This window comes from Pleurodeles waltl, chromosome 8 (assembly GCF_031143425.1).
Source record: "Pleurodeles waltl isolate 20211129_DDA chromosome 8, aPleWal1.hap1.20221129, whole genome shotgun sequence".
Taxonomy (NCBI): Eukaryota; Metazoa; Chordata; class Amphibia; order Caudata; family Salamandridae; genus Pleurodeles; species Pleurodeles waltl.
Genome location: NC_090447.1, coordinates 1,528,101,666 through 1,528,114,745, shown reverse-complemented (window position 1 = coordinate 1,528,114,745; position 13,080 = coordinate 1,528,101,666). Strand labels below are relative to the sequence as shown.

General features: G+C 47.3%; 1 protein-coding gene across 2 annotated transcripts in view; it reads left to right on the top strand.

Annotated features, from left to right (window-relative positions):
- LOC138248921 (oocyte zinc finger protein XlCOF6-like) overlaps positions 1-13,080 on the top strand; it is a 227,938-nt gene that overhangs the window by 28,827 nt on the left and 186,031 nt on the right. The gene's annotated exons all lie outside the window — the stretch shown is intronic.

Genomic DNA, 13,080 nt, shown 5'->3' with positions numbered 1-13,080 from the left:
GGGGATCTAGCCTCATCTACTTGTAGTTAGATTCAGCAGGGCATGGAGATGTTCTTCAGCTTTAACTCCTTCATCAACAAGAATGTGAGATGATTGCATTATTGACTTCATAGAGTGATGGACAGAGCACAACTCCATGCAACTGCTTGAAAATGGATGAGTGTCGAGTGTCCACCAGGGCACAAATCCTAATTGTCACAACTAATAAGTACTGACCAGGGGGTCTCCAACCCTTTCTGCAATAAGATCTACTTTTATTCAATGAAAACCAACCTAAGCTTCTTAAATGAATGTTGTAATAGTGACCACATCGGGCAAGATTTCCAATATTACCTGAAGTGATCACTTCAGTGAATTAAGTGGTTTGCTAGCACTAATGTAAAAAAGGCTTTGTGAATTTTAAATGCCTTTACATGGGTATGCCCTGGGCATCAAGGTTATAACATTAGTAATAAGCCTCCTATCGCTCAAATATCAGATTTAAACATATTTTGGAAATGCAACAATTTTTCTCCAAATACCAACGTATGAGTTCTGAAAATGCACACATCAGTTGTGGTATCCATAAAGTCATTCAGCCATACAAAAGGTTATAATTTAGTAGGCTTGGCTGCAACCAGGAAAGCTTCTTGTAGGTAGCTGGAGAGCTACCAGTAGCTCACAAGCTACTCATTGGAGAAGCTTGGCATAAACCCTAAACTATAATGTAAAATTGCGTGCTGACACAGAAAGTGATGTGACAGGCAGTGAACCCTGAACCCTACCATACCCCTAACTTTAATGGTAGTGTGCCTATTCAGCAGTCAAGTGGCAGATGAAAACATTGATACATGCATTAGCTATAAAGTTAAACATGTAGACAGTACATTCAAAACTAAATTACATATTCTCGTCTACCTAATTGTGAATATTTTAGGCAATGCAGTGGTTTACATATAAAAGTTTATTGAATGCAATTGCAATTGTTTGAATTACATTTATATAGTGCTTACTACCCCTTATGAGGCGTTCAAGTGCTTTACGGCGAGTAGCACATTACCCAGGAGTCCAAAGTTAGTGATCAGTCCATTAGTTGGTTAGTTAGTTTTGCATGCTTATTCCATGCATTCAATCCAGTTTCTTTGTGGTACATTATTGACATGAATGTGAGATAGAGGGGGGTTATTTGAGAAGCAACTGTTTGCTGGAGTTAATAGTTATGGTTTCCAAAAACAGCTGAGGACGGATACGCATACAATTTAGTGTGAAAAAGGAAGCACAGTGCTTGTTGAGACCCCTTTACAAGAGACTGCCAGGCAGTGCGACCAATACGCTCATTCGCTATCCTACCCGTAATCACATTTTGAGAACACACTCCAGAGAGACTCCTTTTTTACTCCAGTATTGGAACTTTCATAGATTCACATGCTTGAATCATTCCCCTTCGTCGAGATGGGAGCCCCCAGTACATTTAACTAAGTAGTGTTGACATAGATCTAACCCAAGGGCCTTAGGCCTCTTAATTTAACAGTCTGTTAGAGTCATTTTAAGAAAAAAGAACCAAACTTGAGCATCCATCAATCAGAAGACACCTCCCTCTTTTTACTTTAGATGATGACTTCCACCTTTTCAGCGCTGACGGCAGTTCTGACAACGTCATCGTCGACGAGGATCTACACTTCATCATCGTCGACGGCAGTGACAATGGTGTCCGCATTGCCGTTGGCATGGTTGACGACCTTGTCAACGGTAGATTCTTCAGTAAGGCTGTTGACGATTAAGATATCTATGCATTCGTCATTGACGACTCCACCGTCGATGAAGGCCATATCTGCGCTTTTGGCGACACCGTCGACGAGAGAAAAACAGCACAAAAGCCAGGAGAAACTTACCCCAAAGCATACTTTACCTAGTAAGGTAACCCCTCTCATGCCAGTACACCTATTGGAGGAGGATGAAGAATCAGACGAAGAGGGACCATTTGGAACAGCACATAGTCACTCACAATTAAATGTCAATTATCAAGAGGATGATGATGAGCATGGCGAGACCTATGACCCGCAGTACTATGTAGGGGATCAACCATACCAGTAGGAATCATACATACCAAGCTCTTTGTTATCTGATCTCAGAGCAATGCTGGCTGATTACAGTAAGTGTTTTCCACCTCAGGAACCCGTTTTGTCACCCGTTTCAAGGGTTACCACTCCACGTCAGAGGCCAACCTCTTTGCCACTAGCAAATGTGGCCACGCCGTATAATACCATACCGCAGGACACTGATGTCTCTGAAGGTGATCAAGAAGAAGGGGAGCTCCTTGACACTCAGTTGGAGTGGGACGATTATGCTATTCCGGCTTCTTCTCAGCCGAAGGTGGATTCCCCTCCAGATGACATCGGGTGGTTTCATAATCTCCTGGAGAGAGCGGCTAAACGGTTAGCTCTGCCAATGCCGTCCAAGCACACAGATTGCTTCTTATATGATTTTAAGGAGCCGTTCCTGAAATCTGTACGTTCCATACTGTAGGAGGCTGGACTGGCTTGTAGTGAGTACCAAGGGGTACTTACACCTTGCACCAGGCCCAGTTATCCCTTATTAGTTTATAGGGTGTCTAGCAGCTTAGGCTGATAGATAATGGTAGCTTAGCAGAGCAGCTTAGGCTGAACTAGGAGACGAGTGAAGCTCCTACAGTACCACTAGTGTCATATGCACAATATCATAAGAAAACATAATACACAGATATACCAAAAATAAAGGTACTTTATTTTTATGACAATATGCCAAAAGTATCTCAGTGAGTACCCTCAGTATGAGGATAGCAAATATACACAAGATATATGTACACAATACCAAAATATGCAGTAATAGTATTAGAAAACAGTGCAAACAATGTATAGTTACAATAGGATGCAATGGGGACACATAGGGATAGGGGCAACACAAACCATATACTCCAAAAGTGGAATGCGAACCACGAATGGACCCCAAACCTATGTGACCTTGTAGAAGGTCGCTGGGACTGTAAGAAAACAGTTAGGGTTAGAAAAATAGCCCACCCCAAGACCCTGAAAAGTGAGTGCAAAGTGCACTAAAGTTCCCCAAAGGACATAGAAGTCGTGATAGGGGAATTCTGCAGGAAAGACACAAATCAGCAATGCAACAACAATGGATTTCCAAACGAGGGTACCTGTGGAACAAGGGGACCAAGTCCAAAAGTCACAAGCAAGTCGGAGATGGGCAGATGCCCAGGAAATGCCAGCTGTGGGTGCAAAGAAGCTGCTACTGGACAGTAGAAGCTGAAGATTCTGCAGGAACGACAAGGGCTAGGAACTTCCCGTTTGGAGGACGGATCCCCCACGCCGTGGAGAGTCGTGCAGAAGTGTTTTCCTGAAGAAAGACCGCCAAAAAGCCTTGCTAGCTGCAAATCGTGCGGTTAGGGTTTTTGGATGCTGCTGTGGCCCAGGAGGGACCAGGATGTCGCCAATTGCGTCTGGGGACAGAGGGGACGTCGAGCAAGACAAGGAGCCCTCTCAGAAGCAGGCAGCACCCGCAGAAGTGCCGGAACAGGCACTACGAAGTGGAGTGAAACGGTGCTCACCTGAAGTCGCACAAAGGAGTCGCCGGAGGACAACTTAGGAGGTCGTGCAATGCAGGTTAGAGTGCCGTGGACCCAGGCTGGACTGTGCACAAAGGATTTCCGCCGGAAGTGCACGGAGGCCGGAGTAGCTGCAAAAGTCGCGGTTCCCAGCAATGCAGTCTGGCGTGGGGAGGCAAGGACTTACCTCCACCAAACTTGGACTGAAGAGTCACTGGACTGTGGGAGTCACTTGGACAGAGTTGCTGGATTCAAGGGACCTTGCTCGTCATGCTGAGAGGAGACCCAGGGTACCGGTGATGCAGTTCTTTGGTGCCTGCGGTTGCAGGGGGACGATTCCGTCGACCCACGGGAGATTTCTTCAGAGCTTCTAGTGCAGAGAGGAGGCAGACTACCCCCACAGCATGCACCACCAGGAAAGCAGTCGAGAAGGCGGCAGGATCAGCGTTACAGAGTTGCAGTAGTCGTCTTCGCTACTTTGTTGCAGTTTTGCAGGCTTCCAGCGCGGTCAGCAGTCGATTCCTTGGCAGAAGGTGAAGAGAGAGATGCAGAGGAACTCGGATGAGCTCTTGCATTCGTTATCTAAGGAAGTCCCCAAAGCAGAGACCCTAAATAGCCAGAAAAGAGGGTTTGGCTACTTAGGAGAGAAGATAGGCTAGCAACACCTGAAGGAGCCTATCAGAAGGAGTCTCTGATGTCACCTGCTGGCCCTGGCCACTCAGAGCAGTCCAGTGTGCCAACAGCACCTCTGTTTCCAAGATGGCAGAGGTCTGGAGCACACTGGAGGAGCTCTGGGCACCTCCCAGGGGAGGTGCAGGTCAGGGGAGTGGTCACTCCCCTTTCCTTTGTCCAGTTTCGCGCCAGAGCAAGGCTGAGGGGTCCCTGAACCAGTGTAGACTGGCTTATGCAGAAATGGGCACCATGTGTGCCCAGGAAAGCATTTCCAGAGGCTGGGGGAGGCTACTCCTCCCCTGCCTTCACACCATTTTCCAAAGGGAGAGGGTGTAACACCCTCTCTCAGAGGAAGTCCTTTGTTCTGCCATCCTGGGCCAGGCCTGGCTGGACCCCAGGAGGGCAGAAGCCTGTCTGAGGGGTTGGCAGCATTAGCAGCTGCAGTGAAACCCCGGGAAAGGCAGTTTGGCAGTACCAGGGTCTGTGCTACAGACCACTGGGATCATGGGATTGTGCCAACCATGCCAGGATGGCATAGAGGGGGCAATTCCATGATCATAGACATGTTACATGGCCATATTCGGAGTTACCATTGTGAAGCTACATATAGGTAGTGACCTATATGTAGTGCACGCGTGTAATGGTGTCCCCGCACACACAAAGTCCGGGGAATTGGCCCTGAACAATGTGGGGGCACCTTGGCTAGTGCCAGGGTGCCCTCCCACTAAGTAACTTTGCACCTAACCTTTACCAGGTAAAGGTTAGACATATAGGTGACTTATAAGTTACTTAAGTGCAGTGTAAAATGGCTGTGAAATAACGTGGACGTTATTTCACTCAGGCTGCAGTGGCAGGCCTGTGTAAGAATTGTCAGAGCTCCCTATGGGTGGCAAAAGAAATGCTGCAGCCCATAGGGATCTCCTGGAACCCCAATACCCTGGGTACCTCAGTACCATATACTAGGGAATTATAAGGGTGTTCCAGTAAGCCGATATAAATTGGTAAATTGGTCACTAGCCTGTTAGTGACAATTTGAAAGAAATGAGAGAGCATAACCACTGAGGTTCTGATTAGCAGAGCCTCAGTGAGACAGTTAGTCATAACACAGGTAACACATTCAGGCACACTTATGAGCACTGGGGCCCTGGCTGGCAGGGTCCCAGTGACACATACAACTAAAACAATATATATACAGTGAAATATGGGGGTAACATGCCAGGCAAGATGGTACTTTCCTACACATACCTGTAGGAAAGTACCATCTTGCCTGGCATGTTACCCCCATTTTTCACTGTATATATGTTGTTTTAGTTGTATGTGTCACTGGGACCCTGGTAACCCAGGGCCCCAGTGCTCATAAGTGTGCCTGAATGTGTTACCTGTGTAGTGACTAACTGTCTCACTGAGGCTCTGCTAATCAGAACCTCAGTGGTTATGCTCTTTCATTTCTTTCCAAATTGTCACTAACAGGCTAGTGACCATTTTTACCAATTTACATTGGCTTACTGGAACACCCTTATAATTCCCTAGTATATGGTACTGAGGTACCCAGGGTATTGGGGTTCCAGGAGATCCCTATGGGCTGCAGCATTTCTTTTGCCACCCATAGGGAGCTCTGACAATTCTTACACAGGCCTGCCACTGCAGCCTGAGTGAAATAACGTTCACGTTATTTCACAGCCATTTTACACTGCACTTAAGTAACTTATAAGTCACCTATATGTCTAACCTTTACCTGGTAAAGGTTAGGTGCAAAGTTACTTAGTGTGAGGGCACCCTGGCACTAGCCAAGGTGCCCCCACATTGTTCAGAGCCAATTCCCTGAACTTTTTGAGTGCGGGGACACCATTACACGCGTGCACTACATATAGGTCACTACCTATATGTAGCTTCACAATGGTAACTCCGAATATGGCCATGTAACATGTCTATGATCATGGAATTGCCCCCTCTATGCCATCCTGGCATAGTTGGCACAATCCCATGATCCCAGTGGTCTGTAGCACAGACCCTGGTACTGCCCAACTGCCCTTCCTGGGGTTTCACTGCAGCTGCTGCTGCTGCCAACCCCTCAGACAGGCATCTGCCCTCCTGGGGTCCAGCCAGGCCTGGCCCAGGATGGCAGAACAAAGAACTTCCTCTGAGAGAGGGTGTGACACCCTCTCCCTTTGGAAAATGGTGTGAAGGCAGGGGAGGAGTAGCCTCCCCCAGCCTCTGGAAATGCTTTGTTGGGCACAGAGGTGCCCAATTCTGCATAAGCCAGTCTACACCGGTTCAGGGGACCCCTTAGCCCTGCTCTGGCGCGAAACTGGACAAAGGAAAAGGGAGTGACCACTCCCCTGACCTGCACCTCCCCTGGGAGGTGTCCAGAGCTCCTCCAGTGTACTCCAGACCTCTGCCATCTTGGAAACAGAGGTGCTGCTGGCACACTGGACTGCTCTGAGTGGCCAGTGCCACCAGGTGACGTCAGAGACTCCTTGTGATAGGCTCCTTCAGGTGTTGCTAGCCTATCCTCTCTCCTAGGTAGCCAAACCCTCTTTTCTGGCTATTTAGGGTCTCTGTCTCTGGGGAAACTTTAGATAACGAATGCATGAGCTCAGCCGAGTTCCTCTGCATCTCTCTCTTCACCTTCTGATAAGGAATTGACTGCTGACCGCGCTGGAAGCCTGCAAACCTGCAAACCTGCAACATAGTAGCAAAGACGACTACTGCAACTCTGTAACGCTGATCCTGCCGCCTTCTCGACTGTTTTCCTGCTTGTGCATGCTGTGGGGGTAGTCTGCCTCCTCTCTGCACCAGAAGCTCCGAAGAAATCTCCAGTGGGTCGACGGAATCTTCCCCCTGCAACCACAGGCACCAAAAAGCTGCATTACCGGTCCCTTGGGTCTCCTCTCATCACGACGAGCGAGGTCCCTCGAATCCAGCGACTCTGTCCAAGTGACCCCCACAGTCCAGTGACTCTTCAGTCCAAGTTTGGTGGAGGTAAGTCCTTGCCTCACCTCGCTGGGATGCATTGCTGGGAACCGCGACTTTTGCAGCTACTCCGGCCCCTGTGCACTTCCGGCGGAAATCCTTTGTGCACAGCCAAGCCTGGGTCCACGGCACTCTAACCTGCATTGCACGACGTTGTAAGTTGGTCTCCGGCGACGTGGGACTCCTTTGTGCGACTTCGGGTGAGCACCGTTTCACGCATCCTCGTAGTGCCTGTTTCTGGCACTTCTCCGGGTGCTACCTGCTGCTGAGAGGGCTCCTTGTCTTGCTCGACGTCCCCTCTCTCTCCTGGTCCAATTTGCGACCTCCTGGTCCCTCCAGGGCCACAGCAGCGTCCAAAAACGCTAACCGCACGATTTGCAGCTAGCAAGGCTTGTTGGCGTTCTTTCGGTGGGAAAACACTTCTGCACGACTCTCCACGGCGAGAGGGATCCGTCCACCAAAGGGGAAGTCTCTAGCCCTTTTCGTTCCTGCAGAAACCGCAGCTTCTTCTGTCCAGTAGAAGCTTCTTTGCACCCGCAGCTGGCATTTCCTGGGCATCTGCCCATCTCCGACTTGCTTGTGACTTTTGGACTTGGTCCCCTTGTTCCACAGGTACCCTAGATTGGAAATCCACAGTTGTTGCATTGTTGGTTTGTGTCTTTCCTGCATTATTCCTCTAACACGACTTCTTTGTCCTTAGGGGAACTTTAGTGCACTTTGCACTCACTTTTCAGGGTCTTGGGGAGGGTTATTTTTCTAACTCTCACTATATTCTAATAGTCCCAGCGACCCTCTACAAGGTCACATAGGTTTGGGGTCCATTTGTGGTTCGCATTCCACTTTTGGAGTATATGGTTTGTGTTGCCCCTATCCCTATGTTTCCCCATTGCATCCTATTGTAACTATACATTGTTTGCACTGTTTTCTAAGACTATACTGCATATTTTTGCTATTGTGTATATATATCTTGTGTATATTTCCTATCCTCTCACTGAGGGTACACTCTAAGATACTTTGGCATATTGTCATAAAAATAAAGTACCTTTATTTTTAGTATAACTGTGTATTGTGTTTTCTTATGATATTGTGCATATGACACTAGGTGGTACTGTAGTAGCTTCACACGTCTCCTAGTTCAGCCTGAGCTGCTCTGCTAAGCTACTATTATCTATCAGCCTAAGCTGCTAGACACCCTATACACTAATAAGGGATAACTGGGCCTGGTGCAAGGTGCAAGTACCCCTTGGTACTCACTACAAGCCAGTCCAGCCTCCTACATTGGTTGTGCAGCGGTGGGATAAGTGCTTTGAGACTACTTACCACTCTTGTCATTGTACTTTTCATAAGAGAAAAATATACAAAACAAGGTCAGTGTATATACACATAGCCAAAAAGTTTTGCATTTCCTCTTTTCACTCTTTTCTAAGTGCTGAAAAGTACTTCTAAACTTTCAAAAAGTTCTTAAAAGTTTAAAAAGTTTTTTTCTGTCTTTCTAAAAAGTTCTGAAAACTTTTTTCTCTTTTTCTATCACTTTAACTCTCTCTAAAAATGTCTGGCACAGGCCAAAATGTTGATCTGTCCAAACTTGCATATGATCACCTTAGCTGGAAAGGAGCAAGGAGTCTCTGCATAGAGAGAGGTTTGAGTGTAGGGAAGAATCCTTCTTTGGAATTATTGCTTAACATGCTTAGAGAACAAGATAAGGCCATAGGGGCCACATCTGTTGAAAAAGTAGCAAATGGTTCCCAATCTGATCCAGGGACTCCCCCAGGAAAAGATTCAGGAAAGAAACTTCCTAGCCTGCCCATTACTAGACAGTCTAGCATAGTTGGTCATGATGGAGAGCCTCACCATACAAATAGTGTTGTCTCACATCATAGCAAAAGCATTTATTCTCACCATACTGGTAGTGATGTTTCTGTTAGCCAAGCTGTTAGGGTGGCTTCTGTAAGGGACAGGTCTCCTTCTGTTCATTCTTCTGTGTCTAAGAATGTCCCTCCCACCAACCCTGATGACAGAATGTTAGAGAGGGAACTCAATAAGTTGAGAGTGGAACAAACCAGACTGAAGCTTAAAAAGCAACAGCTGGATTTGGATAGACAGTCTTTTGAACTAGAGAAAGAAAGACAGAAGTTGGGTTTAGATACCCATGGTGGCAGCAGCAGTATTCCCCATAGTCATCCTGCAAAAGAGCATGATTCCAGGAATCTGCATAAGATAGTTCCCCCTTATAAGGAGGGGGATGACATTAACAAGTGGTTTGCTGCACTTGAGAGGGCCTGTGTTGTACAGGATGTCCCTCAAAGGCAGTGGGCTGCTATCCTATGGCTATCATTTAGTGGAAAAGGTAGGGATAGGCTCCTTACTGTGAAAGAAAATGATGCTAATAATTTCCAAGTTCTTAAGAATGCACTCCTGGATGGTTATGGCTTAACCACTGAACAGTACAGGATAAAGTTCAGAGAGACCAAAAAGGAGTCTTCACAAGACTGGGTTGATTTCATTGACCATTCAGTGAAGGCCTTGGAGGGGTGGTTACATGGCAGTAAAGTTACTGATTATGACAGCCTGTATAACTTGATCCTGAGAGAGCATATTCTTAATAATTGTGTGTCTGATTTGTTGCACCAGTACTTGGTGGACTCTGATCTGACCTCTCCCCAAGAATTGGGAAAGAAGGCAGACAAATGGGTCTGAACAAGGGTGAACAGAAAAGTTCATACAGGGGGTGACAAAGATGGCAACAAAAAGAAGGATGGTAAGTCTTCTGACAAGGGTGGGGACAAATCTAAAAATGAGTCTTCATCAGGCCCACAAAAACACTCTGGTGGGGGTGGTGGGCCCAAATCCTCTTTTAATCAGAACAAGGAAAAGAAACCATGGTGCTATTTATGTAAAATAAAAGGCCATTGGACAACAGATCCCAGTTGTCCAAAGAAAAGCACCAATGCTCCTACCACTACAACCCCTACTGCTACCCCTAGTGTCCCTACTAATAGCAGTGGTGGTGGGAGCAAACCTACTAATAGCCAATCCAAGGGAGTAGCTGGGCTCACTATTGGTAACTTAGTTGGGGTTGGCCTTGTTAGGGAGGCCACAGAGGCTGTGTTGGTCTCTGAGGGGGCTATTGATTTAGCCACCTTAGTTGCTTGTCCCCTTAATATGGATAAGTACAAGCAGCTACCCCTAATAAATGGTGTTGAGGTTCAGGCCTACAGGGACACTGGTGCCAGTGTGACTATGGTCATAGAGAAACTGGTCCACCCTGAACAACACCTACTTGGTCACCAGTACCAAGTAACCGATGCTCACAACAACACACTTAGCCACCCCATGGCTGTTGTTAATCTCAACTGGGGGGGGGGGGTTACTGGTCCAAAGAAAGTTGTGGTAGCTTCAGATTTACCTGTAGACTGTGTATTAGGGAATGATTTGGAGACATCAGCTTGGTCAGATGTGGAGTTGGAGGCCCATGCAGCAATGCTGGGCATCCCAGGGCATATTTTTGCTTTGACAAGGGCTCAGGCCAAAAAGCAAAAAGGACCTGGAAGCTTGGATCCTGGAACAATGGACCAAGTGCTCCCTAAAGCTAGGGCTGGTAGAAGCAAACCACTTCCTACTATCCCTCCCTCTACAGTGGATTCAACTTCTGAGGAAGAAGAATTCCCTCCCTGTGCAGAACCTACACCAGAGGAGCTGGAAGCAGACACTGCTGAGCTTTTGGGTGAAGGGGGGCCTGCCAGGGAGGAGCTGAGTGTGGCACAGCAAACCTGTCCCACATTAGAGGGTCTCAGACAGCAAGCTGTCAAACAGGCTAATGGGGATGTCAGTGACTCTCACAGAGTTTACTGGGAGGACAACCTCTTGTACACTGAGCATAGGGATCCTAAGCCTGGAGCTGCCAGGAGATTAGTGATTCCTCAGGAGTACAGAAAGATCCTCCTAACACTGGCACATGACATTCCCCTAGCTGGGCATCTAGGACAAATGAAAACTTGGGACAGGCTTGTTCCCCTGTTTCATTGGCCTAGAATGTCTGAGGACACAAAGGAATTTTGTAAGTCCTGTGAAACCTGTCAAGCCAGTGGCAAAACAGGTGGCACCCCAAAGGCACCCCTTATCCCACTGCCTGTGGTTGGGGTTCCCTTTGAAAGGGTAGGGGTTGACATAGTTGGCCCCCTTGACCCTCCTACTGCTTCAGGCAATAGGTTTATCTTGGTGGTAGTGGACCATGCCACAAGATATCCTGAAGCTATTCCTTTAAGGACCACTACAGCACCGGCAGTGGCAAAGGCCCTCCTAGGAATATTTTCCAGGGTGGGCTTCCCAAAGAAGTGGTATCAGACAGGGGAAGCAATTTCATGTCTGCATACTTAAAGGCCATGTGGAAGGAGTGTGGTGTAATGTACAAGTTCACAACACCCTATCATCCACAAACAAATGGACTGGTGGAGAGATTTAATAAAACTCTCAAAGGCATGATTATGGGTCTCCCTGAAAAACTCCGCAGGAGATGGGATATCCTTCTACCATGCCTCCTTTTTGCCTACAGGGAGGTACCCCAGAAAGGAGTGGGCTTCAGCCCCTTTGAACTTCTTTTTGGACACCCTGTTAGGGGTCCACTCACACTTGTAAAGGAGGGTTGGGAACAACCTTTAAAAGCTCCTAAGCAGGATATTGTGGATTATGTACTTGGCCTCAGATCAAGAATGGCTGAGTACATGAAAAAGGCCAGTAAAAACCTTCAGGCCAGCCAAGAGCTCCAGAAGCAATGGCATGATCAGAAGGCTGTTTTGGTTCAGTACCAACCAGGGCAGAAAGTGTGGGTCTTGGAGCCTGTGGCCCCAAGAGCACTCCAAGATAAATGGAGTGGACCCCACACAATTGTTGAAAAGAAGGGAGAAGTCACCTATTTAGTTGACTTAGGCACTGCCAGGAGTCCCCTTAGGGTGCTCCATGTCAACCGCCTGAAACCCTACTATGACAGGGCTGATCTCACCCTGCTCATGGCAACAGATGAGGGACAGGAAGAAGACAGTGATCCTCTACCTGATCTCTTCTCTTCCACAGAACAAGATGCTCTTGTGGAAGGTGTAGTTTTGGCTGATTGTCTTACTGCTGAGCAGAAAGACAATTGCATAAACCTCCTAGATCAATTCTCTGAACTCTTCTCTACTGTGCCAGGTACCACTTCTTGGTGTGAGCACACTATAGATACTGGAGACAGTTTACCTGTCAAAAGTAAGATCTATAGGCAGCCTGACCATGTCAGGGACTGCATAAAGCAAGAGGTCCAGAAAATGTTAGAACTAGGAGTGGTTGAGCACTCTGAAAGTCCATGGGCTTCTCCTGTGGTACTGGTACCAAAACCCCATTCCAAAGATGGAAAGAAGGAAATGCGGTTTTGTGTAGACTATAGAGGTCTCAACTTGGTAACCAAAACTGATGCTCACCCAGGGCAGATGAGCTCATAGATACACTGGCATCTGCCAAGTATCTAAGTACTTTTGACTTGACTGCAGGGTATTGGCAGATCAAATTGTCAGAAGATGCTAAACCTAAGACTGCATTTTCTACCATTGGAGGACATTACCAGTTTACTGTAATGCCTTTTGGTTTGAAAAATGCACCTGCCACTTTTCAGAGGTTGGTGTACACAGTCCTGCAAGGGCTGGAAGCTTTCAGTGCAGCATATTTGGACGATATAGCTGTCTTTAGCTCCAGCTGGGATGATCACCTGGTCCACCTATGGAAAGTTTTGGAGGCCCTGCAAAAGGCAGGCCTCACTATCAAGGCTTCAAAGTGCCAGATAGGGCAGGGTAAGGTGGTTTATCTGGGACACCTTGTTGGTGGGGAACAGA